Raw genomic sequence first — 19843 nt, 5'->3', positions numbered from 1 at the left:
CTTATAATTAAACCAACGAAAATATCCTGGCAGGAGACCACGAGGTGGTGCTAGAGAGTCATAACATTGATATGACCCTTGAAGTCACCTTAATCATAAACAAATATTTCCTAATGATCTGCTGAGGGGAGAACTCTGGGTTAGACACTGAGGAAAGGCCTAGGGGTACAATAGCCTGCCCTGTAGAATTGAAACCCACCCAACATGTTTGGAAGAATTGGTTATCTAAGAAGAATTGCATATGTTTAATGTATATTGGCTTGTTTGCCATCTAGGGGAGGGGTTGGGAGGTAGGGAAGAATAAATTTGGTACCCATGTTCCTGCTCCCAAGGAGCTCACAATCTAATGGGGGGCAGGAGGAGACAGCACAAAAGCAGATAGGAAGAGGAGGAAGTAGAGGAGATGAGGGAGACAGGATTGGAGGGAAGCTCAAGGGTACTCAGCCTGAGATACCCCTTGTTTGTAAAAACTGAAACCAGGGAGAGAAGCACCTGCAAAGTCAAAGTTCTCCATCAGGGATGGCTGGGAGGAGTTTGGTTCTCTGCCCTCCGGTCCCAGGGGGAGGAAGCTCTGAGGGAGTTGGGTGTCGGTCAAGCTTAGCAGCCTGACGATGAGATCAGAGATGAAGGGCTCGGTCTGGATGGGGCCTGTTGTTCAGTGGTGTTGAAACTAGGCAGAGCAGCAGATACAGAGAGAGCATCCTCTTCCCAAGAGCCTCTGACCATCCAGACAAAGGGGGCATCTAGCTCCCACTGGAAGGTCTCCAATTCAGTGAACTCACTTCCTTCCCTCCCGCACGCCAGACCCGTTCCATTGTTGAGCAGTTTTCATTACTAAGTAGTTTTTCATGTTGAGCTGAAATCTTTTTGTTGAGCTTCTTTATAACTGTTTTTTTCCATAGATTTAAAACTGGAAGGGACGTTACAAGCTATTTAGCCCAACTACTCCTATTTTACAAATGAGGCAACTGAGGCACACAGAGGTTATTTGTCCAAGATCACTCAGCATCAGAGGCAGGATTCGAACCCAGAATCTCTCACTTTCATGGAGAGAGCTCTTCTCAATATATTACACTGCCTCCTTTCTACCTGTCATTTCTAGTATTTTTACTACATAATGATACCACTTAACTTCTCTGGGCCTGGGTTTCCTAATCTGTGAAATGCTGAGTATAACTTTCCTACCCCAACTTTTCCCAACTCTAGAAGTACAGGGAGGGAGAGACAGGGAGAGAGAGAGGTCCAGACAGTGGCCCAAGGCCCAGGCCCTCAGCATTCTTGTAGGACTCTGGTTAAGGGAGAGGAGGTATCCACCCTAATGACAGGGGCATGGTGAAAGAACTTTGAAACTTCTGAAATAAAATCATTAAAGAGCTAATATGGGGGCAGCAATGTGGTACAGTGGATAGAGCATTGCCCTGTAGTCAGGAGGATCTGAGTTCAAATGCAACCTCTGACACTCAATACTTACTGGCTGTGTAACCCTGGGCAAGTCACTTATCCTGAAATGTGAGAGATATTGAGAGAGAGAGAGACGGAGACAGAGAGAGAGAGACAGAGAAACAGAGAGAGAGAGACAGAGAAACAGAGAGAGACACACACAGAGACAGAGACAGAGAGAGAGAGGAGAGAGAGTAAAACATCTTTTTCATCTTTTCTCCTCTTCCCTCTTTCCTTTTCTTCTTCCACCTCCTTTTCCCCCTTCTCCCTCTCTCCTTTTCTTTTACCTTCCTCTCTTCTTCTTCCTCCCCCTTTTTCTATTTTCCCTTTTCTTCCTCCCCTTCCTTTTCTCTCTCTCTCTATGCTTTTCTGCTTTTACCTCGCTGTCTTTTTCCTCCTCCCCCTTCTTTCTCTATCCTTCCTTTTCTTCTTCCCCCTCCTTTCCCCTTCTCTTTATCTTTTTTTGCTTTTACCTCCCTGTCTTTTTCCTCCTCCCCCTTCTTTCTCTATCCTTCCTTTTCTTCTTCCCCCTCCTTTCTCCCTCCTCTCTATCCTCTTCTGTTTTTTCCTTTCTTCTCTCCTTCCTCTTCCCTTCCTCTTTACTTTCTTTCCATTCTCACTCATCTTCTTTGATTTCCTTGTCTTGCTCATCTTTCTTTTTCCTTTTCTCTCTTCCCTCTACTCTTTTCCTCTCTTCCTCTCACTGTCCCCTGACTCCTCCCTTATCCGGTCCTCCAGGCTTCCTCCCAGCTCTACCCCCCTCCTTAAACATTTTCCTCTCCTCCCTCTCCGGTCAGTTTCTGAACTAGTTCAACTAGCTACACCCCTAGCTCCCTGACACCTAGACTCCCTGTTCTCCCCTCCCATCTCAGGCTTTCTCCAGAGTGGGAGGGGAGCATCTGGAGAGGGGGGCATTCCTGCCCCCATCTTCCTTCCCCTTCTCAATTCGATGGAGTGGCCTCTACCCCAGATGACCTGGGTGGGATTCCTCATCGGGTTCGTGGGTGAGTCTGGTCTCTTCCCTTGAAGTGAGAGAACATAGGGATGGGAGATGAGAAGGGAATATTAGAATATTAGAAGTCTCTGAGGGCATTTCAGACCCTCAGTAGTTCCCTTTAATATTTGGGGTGGTGTGGGGACTGACAAGGCCTGAGGGGGAGGGAAAAAAGGAGCTCCTGATGTCTAAATTCTCAAGGTCATTGAAGAGAAACTTTTGTGGTATAGGGTGATCCCCATTGAAGTCTAGGTGTGTATATGGGGGAATCTGAAGACATAATTTGAGAAGAGAAGGGCAGGAAATGGAGGAAGGTCCTGATGTGGGAGACTGTTCATTCTAGGAGAAAACAACCAAGGCTTGAATCCCTGGACCCTTGCCTGGCTTCCAGGGAGATGTGACCAGAGTACTATCCCTTACTTTCCTATTCTGCAGAATGGTCTGGGGGTTTCTATGGGCAGTGTAATGAGTTCTAATTCAGACCATGGAACAGAGCCCAGAATTCTTGGGCCCTGTGGCCTTGTGGCTCCAGGGCAATGCCCAGCTTAGCTTCCACTTCCATCAATGTGATCAAATAGGGTGACTCCTGCACTGGACTGTCTTAAGCCTCTGAGGACTGATAGATTCTATGCCCAGTTCACCACCTTCCCCCAGCCCCTTTCCTAATGTGGGAACAATTATTCAAGAATTTTACCCCTTTTAGGACCTAGGGGAAAAAATCCCTAGTCTGAGGTCTGAGGTCCTAGGTCCAGACAGCTTTTCTGAGTCAGTGTGAGACACAAGAGAGATCTCTAGTTTTGGGGTGAGATGACCTGCTTTCAAATTCAGGATCTGCTGCTTTCAATCTGTGGAAGTTGATTAGTAATTTGATGTCTCTGGTTCTCAGTTTTTTCATTAAAATGCAAAATGAAGTGGTAAGACTAGATGATCTCAAAGGTCTGTTCCTCCTCTAATCAATGATTTTATGACATCCCATTCCTTCTTTCTTGTCTTTGCTATTCACTCACTGTCCTGCCCAACTCCTGAATTAATCATCTCTTTGATTTACTATTTAATAGGTTCTTTATTCTGTCAAGCCAGTATGGGTGGGAGGGGCAGGAATTTCTTTTAGAAGGAAAAATGTATATCTTCTTTTTTTGGAGGGGTCTTTCCCCAATGTTTCCTTCCCCCCATCTCTTTCCACTCCTATCAAATTCTCCCTTGGAATAAAGAAATACCAGGGGCTGACAGAAGTCTCAGCACTAACCAGAAATCTCTTGCTGACTCCTTCACTGACCACTAACTTGACTTTTGGCTGAAGTCATAAACCAAGATTGTAGGGAACAATTTCAAATCTTATCCACTACCTCTACAAGGTCTCTTGCACCTGGCCTCTTTCTACTTTCACTACAACACTCCTACTTTATTCCTTCTTTATCTTTCCCTTAGATTAGCAGTAATAGCCTCCCAATGGGTCTACCTGTTTCTCCTCTCTCCCACCCACCCAATTAGAGTGAGTAATTTGCCTACAACAGGGTTATGTCACTCGCTCCTTCACTTAAAAACGCAGCTAGGTTGTGTAATGCATGGAAATGCTGGGTGTGGAGTCAGAAAGATCTGCATTTAAATCTGGTCTCAGACACTTAGCAGAGTGATCCTGGGCAATTCATTAACCCGGTTTGCCTCAGTTTCCTTTATCTGTAAAATGACCTGAAGAAGGAAGTGACAAATGACAAATCTATGAAGAGTTGGATATGACTGAAAAACAACTGAACAAAACAACTTAAGATTTTCCTTATCAGGTAGTATTTTTTGCCTGTCTCCCTTTGCAGAAATTCCTTACTCAGAATGGACAGGTCAGTACCAGTGTCAGTCAGAGAATCCAGGTGTCTGCTTCCAAAGGGTAGGAGCAAACCTATGGCCATGGGGACTGAGCATTCACATGGGAAACGTGGGAAGGAAGAATGGAATGGAGATTCCAAGTTGTTTTCTCTACCTGTCAATCCCAGCTTAACTAAATAGATAAAACATGTATTTATTTACTATATGCCAGGTATTATATTGAATGCTGGAGATGTAAATAAAATGACAGTTTTTACTTTCAAGGAGTTTCCATTCTAATAAGCTAGAAAAGTTAATAATTGCTAGTATTTATATAGTGCTTTAAAGTTAGAAAAGTGCTTTACTTGTATTGTTTCATTTGATTTTCTCAAACAACCCTGAGAAGTAGGTGCTATTATTATATCTTAGATATTATTTAAATATATATTAGATATTATATCTATTTTCAGATGAGGAAACTGAGACAGAGAAGTTAAGGGATTTGCCTAAGATCACACATTTAGTATGTGTGTAAAGGCAGATAGTATTTGAACTCAGGTCTTTTTGACTACAGGTAAAACTCTATCCACTGTGCAATCTTGTTGCTGAAGCCTCAATTCACTTTGGAGATTCTACAAGTTTGGTTTTTTTTCTCCCCCCTAATTAGGCACTTCCAGAACCAGACTCTAGATTAATTATAACACACCTGCAGCATACACATGGTAACTCACATCCAAACATACACATGTATACATACAGACAGATGTGGACATACAATCATGTGCACATATATGCACCCATAGCCACACAGATAGCCACATTCTCATATACTCTGTGGCCAAGCATACACTTGTTCCTGCACACATCTGCTGTCTCCTCCACTTCACACACACACACACACACACACACACACACACACATACACACACACACTGCTCTTGTAAAAGGAGTCTGAAGGAAACATTTAAACCTTCCCCCAAGAGAACAGCTGCACAAACCATTCCCAGCAAGATTTCCGTTTAAATATCAGCAGGAGAGGGAAAATCCAATGGAAATGCAAGCTGTTCTCTTTCCTGCTATTGTCCAGGCATTTGCTCCCCATTCCTGGCCCTCATATCCCATCCCCAGGCTCCTCTCTGTCCTCAGGGAACTGACCTATTTTTAACTGTAGTGCTAGCAGGACCCCGTGTGTCCCCTCTCATTCTCCTCCCCAGCACTTAGACTGGAGAGCTCTGGAGTTTCCTTTTATGGTCTCTCTCTCATGGAAAGCGAGGCTCTGTGAATCCTGTGAGTTTGTGTGTCTATGTCGTGCTTTGCAAATGTGCGTTTGGGGCTACTACAGAATACATGTTGATCAATCCATCAATAAGCATTTATTAAACACTATGGGCCAGACACTGTGGTAAGTGCTAGGGATTCAAGAAAAGGTGAAACAGTCTCTACCCTCAAGGAGCTTACATTAGAATGGAGGACACGAGAAAATGAATAGGGACAAATAAAATCCAAATAGAATAAATGAAAGATAGCAAAGCGGGGAGAGGTGAACAGATTGACCAAGAATGGCAGGGAGAAGATGACATTTAAGATGAATTTGAAAGAAAACCAGGGATTCTAATACGTGAAGTTACAGAAGGGGACATTCCAAGCACAAGGGAAAACCAGCAAAAAAATCACAGAGAAGAGATGGAGTCCAGTGTGCAATGAACACGATGTATGTAAATTTGTGTCTGAGCACAGGAGCTAACGTGTGCAAACACCTCCATCCTTGTGTGTGCATGCACGCCTCTGTGTGTGTGTGTGTGTGTGTGTGCGTGCCTCTATGTGTGTATCTGTATGCAAAGAGTTCTGTATGTTTTTATTTGAAAAAGAGACCTCAAGAGGGGAATATATTCTGGCCTTTGATATTGGACAGTAATACACCGTCCAGAAAGGAGACCAGAAAAACTGAGCAATTGGTTCTGGAGGAGGACAGAGGAGAAAGAGATCTGAGCATGCTGGGTCTTAAAGGACTAGCTTTGGAAAGTTTGAGGAGAGCAGAGAGATCATTATAGTGAGAGCCAAGGTATTGGAAGGATAGTGAATATCTATGGAGGTGACAGTGAGGAGACAGAGGATCCGCATTAGGGAAGGGGGCAGGTGAGTTTGGACAAAGGAGTGCCTCCACGAACATGTAGTGGATAACATGCCTGTGTCCCTCCTTTAAGAAGATGATGAAGAAGAGGAGGAGGAGGAGGAGGAAGAAGAGAAGGAGGAGCAGGAAGAAGAGGAGGAGGAGGAGGAGGAAAAGGAGGAGGAAAAGCAGCATTTATATAATGCTTTAAAGCTTTCAAGACACAACAAATATTATCTCATCTTATCTTCACAACAACACTAACAGACAGATGATTTTATTATTTCCCTTTGACAGATGAGGAAACTCAGGCAGTCATAGGTTAAGTGACTTAGCCAGGGTCACACAGTAAGTGTTAAGGACAGCATTTGAACTCAGGTTTTCCTGATTCCAGGTCCTTCGCTCTATTCATTGCATCACCAAGCTAGAACATAATAGATATCATTATCAACAACCACTTATGGAGGAAAGAGCCCTGTGTTCTAAGTATTGGGACACATGGAGATGAATAAGACAGGATCCTTTTCTTTAACATGCATCAGATCTAGTCAAGGAAACCAGTATCAATGGTCAAGTGTTATGTGGATTTTCTAGGAGCTCTGAGAAGGAAAAATAAGTCATTCTGGACTGGAAGGAGACAGTAAGGAAGTGGAATTTGAATCAGACCTTGAACTTTACAAAGATACACTGAGACCTCAGGCTCATCGGTCCTTTAACCATCTAGCTATCAGTCCATCTATCCACTTATTTTAGGTCTCTCTACCTTACCAAATATTAATAGACCTCCCCCTTTTCCCATTCTTCTTCTGCAGGTTCCTGTGCCAAGGCCTTTCTGATCCATAACCCTGGGCTGGATGCCTGCCTCCAGGTGGACCCCCAGGGTGGGGAGCAGATCTCCTTGGTCACTTGCCACCTTGACGCTGAGCCCCAGCAATGGGGCTGGGACCCAGTCAGTCGAGCCTTTTTTAGTCTGCATGTCCCCGGGTGCCTTGCGATAGGGGAGGCTCGGGAGTTTGCTGTGGCCCAACTGAGCCACTGTGGGGGCCCCCTCCACCAGACCTGGGGCTGCTCCCGTAAGGGTCACTTGAGCCTGCAGGGCCTTGGTCTCCACCTCCACGGACGGCTTAATGCCCAAGAGATCTTTGTTCTCCGTCGGAAGGACAAGTTCAGTCGTTGGAAGGCGGTGCCCGGGATGGCCAACGTCTGCTCTGAGACCCCCGGGCCAGGGGTTGGGGGACCAGCGTCCTGCCCAGGAGCCCATCACAGCCAGAGGTGAGAGCTGGGATAAGAGCTGCCTCACAGACATGCTCATGGATGTGTGGTGAGGTAGCAGGCACATCCTTCCAGGTGGGATTTAAGAGAACAGTAATTTTACTGTTTGCCAAACAGTTTGCTAAGGGCTGGGAATACAAAAAGACAAAAGCCAGTCCCTGATCTCAGAACTGTCACAGCCTAATAGGGAAGATGACATGTAGCCAACTATGTAGGAACAAGATTTCTTCAAGATTAATGGCACAGAAGCAGCAGAAGAATTAAGGGGATTGGGAAAGGCTTCCTGTGCATGTGAGATTTTATTTGGGATTTGAAGGAAGCCAGAAAAGTCAAGCTATGAGGAAGGAGAGAATCCCAAACATCCGAGCTTTGTCTCTGTCCCTAACCATCCAAGTGACCTTGGGCATACGGAGTCCTCGCTTGGAGCCTCAGCTACTTCCTCTGTAAAATCAAACAAGAATGCTTACACTATCCACCCCATAGAGAGCATTCTATAAAAGTAAAGAATTATTCGATTTATGGGAGTGGGTCTGGCTCTCTGCAAGAAGGGAGCAGGGTAGCTAATTATATTGTGTGATCTGAAGGACACTAGGAATCCTTCCCCACTCTCCAATAAACCTTCAACCAACTGTTACTATGCTTTGAAATTCCAAAGCTTCATTTCTCTGTGTCTTGGGGCATTTTGCTGTTTCAGAGCTCCTCATTTAAATGTGGTTATCTCTGAAATGAAGAATACTTTTTAAAAACTGATGTATTTTGCTTTTATATCCCCTCTAATTCTCAAATTCTGTGATTTCTTTCCAAATTTTTTCCCCTCCCTTCAGTACCTGAAGTTATTCCTTGTAACAAAAAAATAAGAAAAAAAAAACAGCTCAACAAAATGATTTCATTTATAACATGAAACAAATGGTATATATGTAAACTAATTCCTCATCTTCTGAAGGGAAGGGAAGGAAGTATATGTTCTCAAGTCTTTTTCATGAAATTTACAATTTGGCAGGAAATTTCCTTTTGGAAGAATGGATAGAGCACTGGACCTGCCATCAGGAAAACCTGAGTTCCAATACTACCTCAGAAACATACAAGCTGTGTGACTCTAGTGACGTAACTTCTTTGACTCAGTTTCTTTATCTATAAAATGGGAGTTATAATATCACTTAGCTCACAGGGTTGTTGAGAAGGCCAAATGATATTTGTTTGATGGACCATTGAATATAAGCATGGGTGATTTGCATGTAGGTTGCATATATAGATAGATCTGGAATGCTCTACCCCACTTTTACTTTGTGGAGAGCTGGAGGCAGTCATAAATGGGCAAGCATGACTTCCTTACTCTATCTTCAAGAGGGGTGTTTGCTAAAAGTAGATCAAAATAAAAAATAAAATGTCATCTGACATTTGCAATCCAGAGGGCATGCAAGTGAATTGCTTTTTTTTTTTTTTTTTTTTTTTAATTTTTTTATTTTTGGTGGTAGGGGAGAGAAGGTGTTCAGGATAAAAAACATTTCTTCCAGTCACTCTCAGGTATGAGAGGGAGTAGTTCTGCGCCAGACCTGGAGAATAACAGTTAGCTTAATCTCCGCCAGTTTAATTTCCCTCCCACAAAACCCTTATCAACCCAGATATAGTCATTAATAGTGAGTGATAGTTAATCAAAGAAAATAAAATCATAACCAGAAGAGTTTTGCAGATTGGTTGGGTGCTAGAATACACATGTGGGGAGCTCCAGAAGCAAAGTGAAAACTTGGTTCTACCAAACAAGAAAATGACCTCACCAAAGCTTATCCTTAACAGTGTTGGGGGTGGGAGGTGGTGCAGGTGTGGGAATCAAGGGCATGTTGAGGTATCAGCATCTCTCCCTATACTTCTGGCTCTGGGGTGGGGGAGGAGCCTCCCATTCACCATTAAAAATGCGTGCCTTCTCCTGTCTCCCTTCTCATCTTTCTCCATTTCTCTTCTCTGGAGACTGAATCCATTGACACTGACATGGTGGGTGATTATGGGCTTTATGAACCTCAGCCCAGGGTAGCAGTGGGAAGGAAATTCTAGATTCCTAGTAAATCAATTCTGGGATAAGGAGCAGGTAGAGATAGAATCTGATGAAAAGGTGCTGCTTCCTTGGAACATGTACCCTTCCCTGGATATGAGCAATAGAGAGGGTCCAGCACAACCCACTCACTCCACTTCCTGCATGGAAAAAAAAGAGCACTTTAGTATGTCCAGTCAATCAAAAAGCATTCGATGAATGTTTGCTATGTTCCGGGCACAGTGCTAAGTGCTGGGGATACAGCGAAAGGCAAAAATGTGTCACCTAGACTCAGGGAGCTTCTGTTATGATTCAGGAAATAACATACAAATAACTAGCTACATATAACATGGAAAAATTAGCTGGAAGGTGACCCCAGAAGAAAGGCGCTAGCAGCTGATAGTGATGCGGTTCAGCATCAAATGAGGATGGGGTTTGGTAGCAATTCCCATTTCAAAATTCGAGGTACAAGGCTCAAGGCTCATATGAAGAATTCACAATGGCTTTCTCTTTGCCTAAAGGTACCTTTTTTTTTTTTTTTTTTTTAAGAAGAGGGTCCAGACAAAATAAAGAGGTAAAATAGACACCAAGAGTGGCAAATATGAAATAGATTTGGAACAGCTTAAAGTTAGCAAGAAAAAGAGTTTTAACAATTATTTTTCTTCTGAGACTGGGGTTAAGTGACTTGCCCAGGGTCACACAGCTAGGAAGTGTTAAGTGTCTGAGACCAGATTTGAACTCAGGTCCTCCTGACTTCAGGGCTGGTGCTCCATCCACTGCGCCACCTAGTTGCCCCAAGTTTGAACAACTAACAATGAAAAAGACAAGTTCCTAGTGGAACTCCCAATTAACCAGGAGAAAGGGAATATACCATGAAGTGAGATTATGCTATTGACTTGCAGGCTAAATCCATAGAGGAATTTAGAACCTTAAAAGAGATGATTAGTTATAATAAGAAGAAAGCTTGTGGTTAGCAAGAAAAAGGGTTTTAACAATTAACAATAGAAAAGACAAATTCCTAGACAATTAACCAGGAGAAAGGGAATATACCATGAAATAAGATTATGCCATTGACTAACGGGCTAAATCCATAGAGGAGTTTATTTAGCACCTTAAAAGAGTTAGCTAAATAAGGAGAAAGACACCATGAGACATGGGGGAGGAGGGTAGAGAAAAGACACCATGAGGGAGAATGTCAGAGGCCGACTAAACCAAAAGGGATTCAGCAAAGATGGCATGGACATGAGTTATAAGGGAAATTTAACTTCGGGGCTTTGACACATCAAAACTTGGCTTTCTGATTGGACACAGCAAGGTGGGGTTTCCAAAAGACCTCTACAGGGGTGGGGCTTTAAGGCAGAACTGATCCCCTTCTGTACCCTTCCCTGTTTGCTTTAGGTAGCATTATAATCTTATCAGTACTTCAGACTTTTTCTGCCAATCCCATCTAGTTACTCTAGGACCTCTTCAAAGCACTGGGAAAGGTCTCCTGCAGATGGCTAGATTTGAGCTGAGTCTTGAAGGAAACTAAAAAAAAAAAAAATAGAGGTCAGGAGGAAGAGCATTCCAGGAAGTGCTAGCAGCAAAATTTCCAAGCAACCTGGGAATGAGAAAACTGTGACACTGGCAAGTCATCTTTGAACAGGATTTTCCCTTGGAGAGGGGACACTTCAGGGTCACCCCAGCCCTCTGGAGACAGGGGTCTGGCTAATTCTGGAAGGGAGAAATTTCTCTCCAAACATTGTAGCTGACCTCTGACTGTATAAGAGCTGAATAAAATGGTGTTGTTCATCATTGCATTCCAGTGCCCAGCTTTTTTTGAACAGTTCAAATCTATGGTTTAATCAGTATAGGAAAGTCCTGAAGTAGAAAGTCTCTTACTGATGCAGATGAGTAATGCATAGCCTTAGCCAGAATATGGCATGCCTTAAATGGCAAGGTTGAAACCTTGCATTTTAGCCTATGGGCAATAAAGAGCCAAAAAAAAAAAAAAAAAATCTTTGATAGAAGAATTAACATGGTCTTCTCTACATTTTAGGAGGAGAATTTTTAGCAATATTGTATAGGATGGATTTGAAAGGGAAGACCAGAGACTGAGAGAATAGTGATCAGAAACTATTACCATAATCCAGGCAAAAGGCAATATAAATAAGTGATGAGACAGAAGGGGACCTGCACAAAACGTCTAGCGGAAGCTTGAATCAACTCTGAAATCTGATTGAATGTGAAGAATTAGCAATAACTAAGGTTTTGAATCTGGATTGGATATAAAGAAGAAATTAGTAATAACTAAGGTTTTGAATCTGGATTGGATATAAAGAAGAAATTAGTAATAACTAAGGTTTTGAATCTGGATTGGATATGAAGAAGAAATTAGTAATAACTAAGGTTTTGAATCTGGATTGGATATGAAGAAGAAATTAGTAATAACTAAGGTTTTGAATCTGGATTGGATATGAAGAAGAAATTAGTAATAACTAAGGTTTTGAATCCGGATTGGATATAAAGAAGAAATTAGTAATAACTAAGGTTTTGAGTTATGGAAGCTGAGAGGAGGGATGGTTTTCTTTTTTTGTTCAGGAGAGTGAAGAGGTTGAATTCAATCTTGGATATGTTGAATTTGGGTGCTAGAGGGACACCCAAGATGTTCATCAGGCAGCTGCAGAATGGGGAGACCAGGAATGGGTATGTAGCCATTTGCAAAGAAATAATCTTTGAAGCCATGGGAGAAGGTGAGATCTCAAAATAAGATGGATAGGAAAATGAGCCGGGCCCTACCACCATTGTAAGAGTACTGGGAAGAAAACCTAAAGCCCCAAAGGAAACCTAAAATTCCCTGCAGGAGATGTTTTGGGTTCTATGGTTCTACATGTCTATGGGAATAAAGTGACAATTTCCACTGCTCATACCTGTCTCCTTCCCCAGCTGAAACCACTGTTTCTCTGGAGCGAAATGAGGAGGACCTGTCTTCGTGGGACTCTGTAGAAACAGCCAACGTCACTACCACTAGCAACTTCATGCTTACACCTTCCCCAGCCTGGGTGGAGGGAGCTCTGGTGGCAGAAAAAGGTGAGTATTTCTGTTTTGATGCCCCATCCACAACCTGGATTGTGAGTAGTTTGTGGATGTTTGCAGGGTAAATTTATTACCTTCTGAATCATTGTATCCTGGGTGTGTCTAACTGGGGATACATCCCAACCTTCCCTGGGACATGCAGTGTTTCCTCCTTCCTTCCTAAAGCATGAATTCAGGATGTCAGATCTGGTACACAGTGATTACAGGTCCATAGTGCTGAGATGCTGAAATGGAAGACAGATTAAATCCCCATAGAGACCAGTAAATATCACAGAGATAAAAACAAACAGAACTTTCGTTCTGCCAGTCCCAAATGGCAAGCAAGCATTTCTATAAGTCTAAGTACGTTATTTTCTATATGTCTGCATGTGACATTTGCCAAAATGTTAAATGTTTTCTTTGTCAAGAAGTTGTTTATTTCCTCCTGAGCCTTAGGATCTATTATTCACGGTGCTGCCATGGGTGATGACTTCTGAGGGGACAGCAAATAAGTCTCTTCAAGCTCTGCTCTTTGGGGGAAGCTTCATGGCTTACAAAGGAGGGTAAGGGAGGCAGCAAGCAGCTTATAATTAAAACTGTAGCTGCTAGGGCCCCCTTAGACATTATGTCTTACTCGGTGGAAAGGACCAAGCGCTGTCCATCAAACATTCATATTTACCTATTGTACATCCTTACCCACTGGTGGGTGTGTCTGCACCACACCTAACACCGAGGGCACTTTGTTTCTCAGGGAGCAGGTGCTTCTTTCCCCTTGGTTCCTTTTGGGTGAGCCATTACATTACTTAGGCTACTTACTCTAAAGGTTGGCTCAGGATTCTTGGTTCAGCCACTATCCAATGGATTCATTTCCATTTGATACCTCACTGACTCTGATTCATTGATTCACTTACAAAGCTTGTATAAAACATTAATCAGAATGAATGAGGAATGAATAAACTAGGTATTCTTAATTCAACCAGCATGAATGTCTCCCTCCAGCCCATGATACTGCCTGATAACTCAAATAAAAAAATCCACAACCTACTTTCCTCTCCCATCTGCTCCCATGGGAGGCCACCAAGGGCTCTACCCCAGGACTTTTTCCCTTGGATAAAATTGTCCCAGAGCTTCAGGGGCCTGGCTCTTGGGGTGACTCATGAACTTGGGGAACTTCTAGTCTCTCTAATTGATACAGTGCAGTTTTAAGGACAGTCTCTATGTGGCACTGATCTATAATATGGGTGACCCCTGCATCCCTGTAATCTGAAGCTTTGCTCAGCTTCTGCAGTGTCCCCCCTCTCCAATTCTATACAAATCTGGGATGTAGGTATATGGCCATATTTGTGCCAACAGGGATGTGGTCCAACAATCATCAATAAATCAACAAGCATTTATTAAGCTCTGTACTATATGCCAGGCATTGTACTGGGGATACAAGTACAAAGAAAGAAATAATCTCTACTCTCAAAGGAAGGAGCAATTGATATGGTTTAATTCTGTCTTTGTCTTTTTCACTTTAAGAACTCTTCATCACAGTTTCTTTTACTCTTCCTTTAATCTTCCCTTTTGGGTCTTCTAGTCACCTTGTTTCTGTGTCACCTTAATTTATCATTTGATAAAAATGCATTGGGAAGCACAGCCACACTCCCAATAAAATTATAATTGCCATCACTGTGTAGCTCACCTCTGGCTACCCCATCCTCTTGTCACTCCCACAAGCTTCTTAGTGTCCCTTGGAATACACCCTCCCCCAATACTATTTCTACTTCCCTACTTGCTCCTAATGTTTCACTCTTGGCTCTGCAAGGCTGTGTCTGATAGACATTTTGATCAGATTTCATTTATTTGAATTGTTTGATATGGAGAGTGGAAATCTGCCCATATGGTGCCCTTCCTTTCTTCCTTTCTTTTTTTTTTTCTTTTTTCCTTCCTTCCTTCTTTCTTTCCTCCTTCCTTCCTTCCCTCATTTCTTCCTTCTTTTCTTCCCTCCTTGAACATTGATTCCTCAGCCTTGGCAGGGTGTTTACAAGGTTGATTAGTTCCCAGACTCCTGCATTTTAAGCTCCCACTTCCACAAAGGTAGTACCCAGGATCAAATTTGCCTCGGTCCATAGAGAAGTAGACCCTCTTAGGTTTTTTAGAAAATAGAAAGAGTACTGACACTGGGGTCAGATTATCAGAGTTCAATGCTACTTTTGTCATTTACTCCTCCTTTGATAAATCCCTTCATTTACTTTGTCTGGAGTTCTGTTTTATCATCTACAAAATAAGGGGATTGAACTAGATGGCCTCTGTGGTACCTTCCTGTGACCTGTGAATCTACGATCTCTTTCTGAATGAAAATTTGATCAGTCATGTTTCTGTTGTGTCCACTTCTTCCTTCCCCCATCTGGGCTTTTCTTGACAAAGATACTGGAGTGATTTGTCATTTGCCCATTCATTTTACAAATGGGGAATCTGAGGCAAACAGGGTTAAGTGACTTGCCCAGAATAAACCAGCTAGTGTTTGAGGCAGAATTTGAACTACAGGCACTGGGCTCAATTTACTGTATTATCTAGTAGTTTCCTAGAAAAATTGCTAGGTGTGGTGCGATTGTGAAAATATCAGGAACATCACTTTCCACTTTCTGTACTGATTTACTTATTTGTAAAATAAAGAATTTGACTTAAATGACCTCTAAGGTCCCTTCCTAAAATTAGAAGATCTGAATTTAAATCCAACCAAAGACATTAACTAGTGTGTGAGCCTGAACAAGGTACTTAACCTCTGTTTGCCTTAATCCACTGGAGAAATGGCAAACCACTCCATTATCTTTGCCAAGAAAACTCAGTGGACAGTATGGGCCACAGGATCACAAAGACTCAAATGCAACTGAAAGACTGAACAATAAAAGCAGCAACAAAGTCCCTAGCAGGTTTAATTCTCTAATCCTCTGAGTCTTTATGACTACAGACTTGAAAGAAAATCTCTTTTAGCAAAAAGGTGACTCTCTTTTTAATCCTTTCTGATCTTGGAGAGTAGATGATGGTCCTGAAAGGAAGGGCTTGGCCCATATGAGTGGATGAAGATTGCTTTCCAGGTGCAGCAAACCTGCACAATGATTCTCCATCCCCATGCTCTCTGCTAGAAGATTGCTATTGTAGTTAGTAACTGAGTTTGTTCTTTCTTGGTGTGGGAGGAAGCTTTGCTGATGTGAAGGGGAGATGTGAATGAGAGTCCCCTCCCCCTCAATCCCTAAACTTCTTTCCAATTGATGGGTCCAGTTCCTAAGAATTCCACTATTAGAATCTTGTTCTGTGGGATGAGGGCATTATCCTTTGTGCAGTTACAAATCCCCTGGAAGGATGGACACATTAAGTCATTTATCATTACTGTGTGAACTTAAAACAAGTTTCTTATCTCTTCCAATTTCATTGAGAATGTTGAGAGCAAGGATTGATGAGATGAGGGGATAATCCCATCAGAATGCAGAGGCAGTGAATTTTGGTGATGCTGGGATTGTAAGGAAATGGACTCTGGGTCGCTAAAAAAAAAAAAAAAGAAGGCATTTCAAGGGATGGAGTCAACAGAACACTTACAATGTTGCTATGGGTCATCCCTGGGGTGGGAAGTTTCATTCATTGTTCCCCAACATTTAAGAGACCTCCAATTTCAGGGGCAAACTGGAAAACAGCTATGATGGTCCTGAGCCCACTAGCAGTTGTCCTGGGAGTCACCATCCTCATCCTCAATATCTGTTATAACAGGTAAGTATTTTCAATGCAGCTTGCACCCTTCTTCACTCAACATACCACATTGTGAACCTGGCTAATTCATTTTATTGCTCTGGGGCTTGGTTTCCTCATTAGTAAAATGAGAGGATTTGGCTAGACTGTTCAAATCCCTTTTAGCATCAAATTAGTTAGGCATTCCTTCCTATAGAGCAATACCCTGAAGGTCTAGGGCACCCCACACTGGGCATTATGGAGGGTGAGCACTGTAAGTGAGGAAGCATGAAGTTGATGGCCATTTGGATTTGGGTATACAAGAGCAGGAAGCAGTCCCAAGGCCAGAGATAGCAGCTTTTATGAAAGGGATAAGCTCTTCTGCAATCCATCTTTGAGACTTTCCAAAGCAATAGGATTTCAGCTGCAGCTGAAAAGACAGGGAGACATAGCTTGGGGGCCTCTTTAGTCTGGAGGCTGCTCCTACTCTCAGAAAAATCATGACCAAAAAAATAGCTCATGTTCACATATGTTAGAGTTGACAAGGGACTTTTACACCATCTAATTGTATGTATTCATCAATCCTTTTAGGTAGATGCTACGGATATTTTAATCTCCATTTTATAGATGAGAAAACAAACTTAGAAAAGTTAGGTAAATTTCTCAGGAAACAAAGTGATGCAGGATGAAGTGCTGGACCCAGAACCAGGAAGATCTGAGTTCAAATTCTGAGTCATTTACTTGCTATGTGACCTAAGCAAGTCACTTAACCCATCTCAGCTTCTGTTTTCTCATCTGTTGAAATGCGTACTAATTAGCCTCTACCTCCCAGCATTGTAAGGATGAAATATGTGAAAAATATTTGCAAACCTTAAAAGAACTAAATAAGTATATAAACTATATAACTGTTATTATCTCAAAGCCACAAAGTCTGTAAGGATACAAGTTGAATTTTAACCCAGGTCTAAACGTCTATTTCTCCTGATTTCCCACTATATCATATAGCTTTCTGAAAAATAAATTCCTACAAACTTCTATCACTCTAGGTCAGGATGAATGCATCACCTTAAGGAGAGGAGAAGCCAGAAGCCCTGCGTTAAAATCTTGACTCTACCACTTATTATTTATGCATCTTGGGCAAGTCATTAAATTATTCTAGGACTCAGTTTCTTGATCTGTAAAATGAGAGAAAATGGGTAGAATTAGACAATAGCGTCAAGTATATATCAGCCAACAGTCCTATGACATATGTAATCTTTGGCAGAGATGAATAATCAATTTTGTTTGTTCTCTTCCCTACCTGCAGGAAAAAGAAAAAGAAAGCTCTAGAGAACTATTCCCAGAGTGGTCCAAGGGCCACGTTACTACCTAAGGGGGAGCTATCCCTAGGCCAGGGAGGCCCAGGAACTCCCAATTTACCCATCTCCTTTGCCCCAGCCCTACAGCATGGAGAGATACTCATTGAATGGAAAGATGGCAGTATTACCCCCCTCTTTGTCAGCCCGTCATCTGAATGATTAGTCCAACCTGGATCTTTCAAGGGCCTGCTTTGTGCTTACTCCTGTCCTGCAATGAGGGAAAAAGAGAGAAGGCACGGGTCTTGGAGCTTGTCAGATCTGTCCCTCCATCCTAGGCCTGGTCCTCCTCCTGGGAGACAGAGAAATCAAAGACTCTTAAGTTTATTAGACCTAATAATCTTAGACTCGGTTCTTTCCTCTGGAGATTTCTTTGTATATATATTTTGTAAATTTTTTATGTTCATGTATTTTTCTCCAAAAGAATATAAGCTCTTTGGGGACAGAGACCATTTCTTTTGTTAAAATAATCTATTTTTATTGAAATATTGTACTTTTATTTCCAAAAATTTTTCTCCCTGCTTTCCTTCCTAGAAAGCCATTCCTAATGAGATTTTAAAATTAAAAAGTTCAGAAACTTAGCCAGCATATCTAAAATATCTAGATTATATACAATATCTGCAATTCTTCTACCTCAGCACAAACCTAGTTCTAATTTTTTTTAATATTCATTTTCTCATTTTCTAAAATTTTTGGCATATCAGCTGTTTAGCTTAATTCTTGTTGCAATGGATTACAATTTAACTTCCCACGAGACTCATTTCATGACACACTATGACCAATCAATGCAGGACACATGTAGCATGGCAGTGGAGAAAATAGAGCTTGGAGTTAGCAAGTCCTGGGTCCAAGTCCCACATTAGACTTATTTGCTATGATCTTGAACAAGTCACAACCTCTCTGACTCTAATGTTCTAAGGGACTCTCTATCTTTTGTGGGAACTTAACACTAGTTTCTTACATCTTTTCCAATTTCATTGTGATTGTTGGAAGGACTGATGAAGAGATGATCCCATCAGAACCCAGAGACAGTGAATATTATTGATTCTGGGATTTTTAGGCAGTGGACTCTGGGTCATCACAAGGGGGAAGGTGGCATCTCAGGGAAGATGAAGGTAGTCAAAGGAATACTTGCCATCCTTGCAGCTGTAATTCTAGGATCTGCTATTTAAAAGTCTCATTGCCCTCACCTATAAAATAAAGCAGCTGGGCTAAATGACCTGGTAAGATCTCTTTTGGCTCTCAGATTCCTGGATAACTCTCCCTCAGAAAGGTGGATGAGTATATTGTCCAAAAAATTGGGAGGGCAATGTGAGACAGTATCTTGGGTCTGTCCAGAATGGCTTAAGTTTCTTTCTTGCAGTAGAAGAAAAATATGAGCCAGCAATTTCATCTATTTGCTGAAAAGATGACTCCAACATTCATTTAAAATAATGCCATGATTACTGGACCTTCTTAGAGCACTGTGACTTCAATTCAGCAGTATTTTCCTTGCCTAGAATATTTAAGTATGGGTTGCTTTCATTTATCACAAGGAAGAAAGGAAGATGCCAAGTTTCTCCTTCTCTGAATGAAAAACATGAATTAAATGTCTTATGTGCCAGGCCATACATTAACCTTTAGGAATGCAAATACAAATGGCAATAATATCCCTACCCTCAAGGAGTTTATAAGAAAACCCATATGGGTGAATGGTGGTGTTTGGTCAGAGAAATTACAGGGATAAAGATGACTGGGAAGTAAGATGGTGGGTCAATCGATAGCTCAGGATCTTGGGTGGGAGTTGAAGTCTAAGCAAGCTCTGTTAATCACAGAGCAACCAGTTAATAATTAATTTCCTAATTTCCTGGGATCTCAAATGGGGACATTTGTTAAGCAATCAGTGAACTGGGCCTGAGCCCAAATCGGGACAAAGATAAAAATCTGTTTTGGTTTTCTTTTATCTTTCCAATCTAGGACAACTCACTTCCAAAGCCATTCAGTTCCTGGCATGTTAAAACTCCTCCCTGCCTACCTCTTCCCTCTCCTACTATCTTGACTGTCAACTCATCCCCAAATAAAGTATTAATAAATGATAAATGCTTAAG

Source organism: Sminthopsis crassicaudata, chromosome 1 (genome assembly GCF_048593235.1).
Source record: "Sminthopsis crassicaudata isolate SCR6 chromosome 1, ASM4859323v1, whole genome shotgun sequence".
Classification (NCBI taxonomy): Eukaryota; Metazoa; Chordata; class Mammalia; order Dasyuromorphia; family Dasyuridae; genus Sminthopsis; species Sminthopsis crassicaudata.
Note: the sequence above shows the minus strand (reverse complement) of the source record.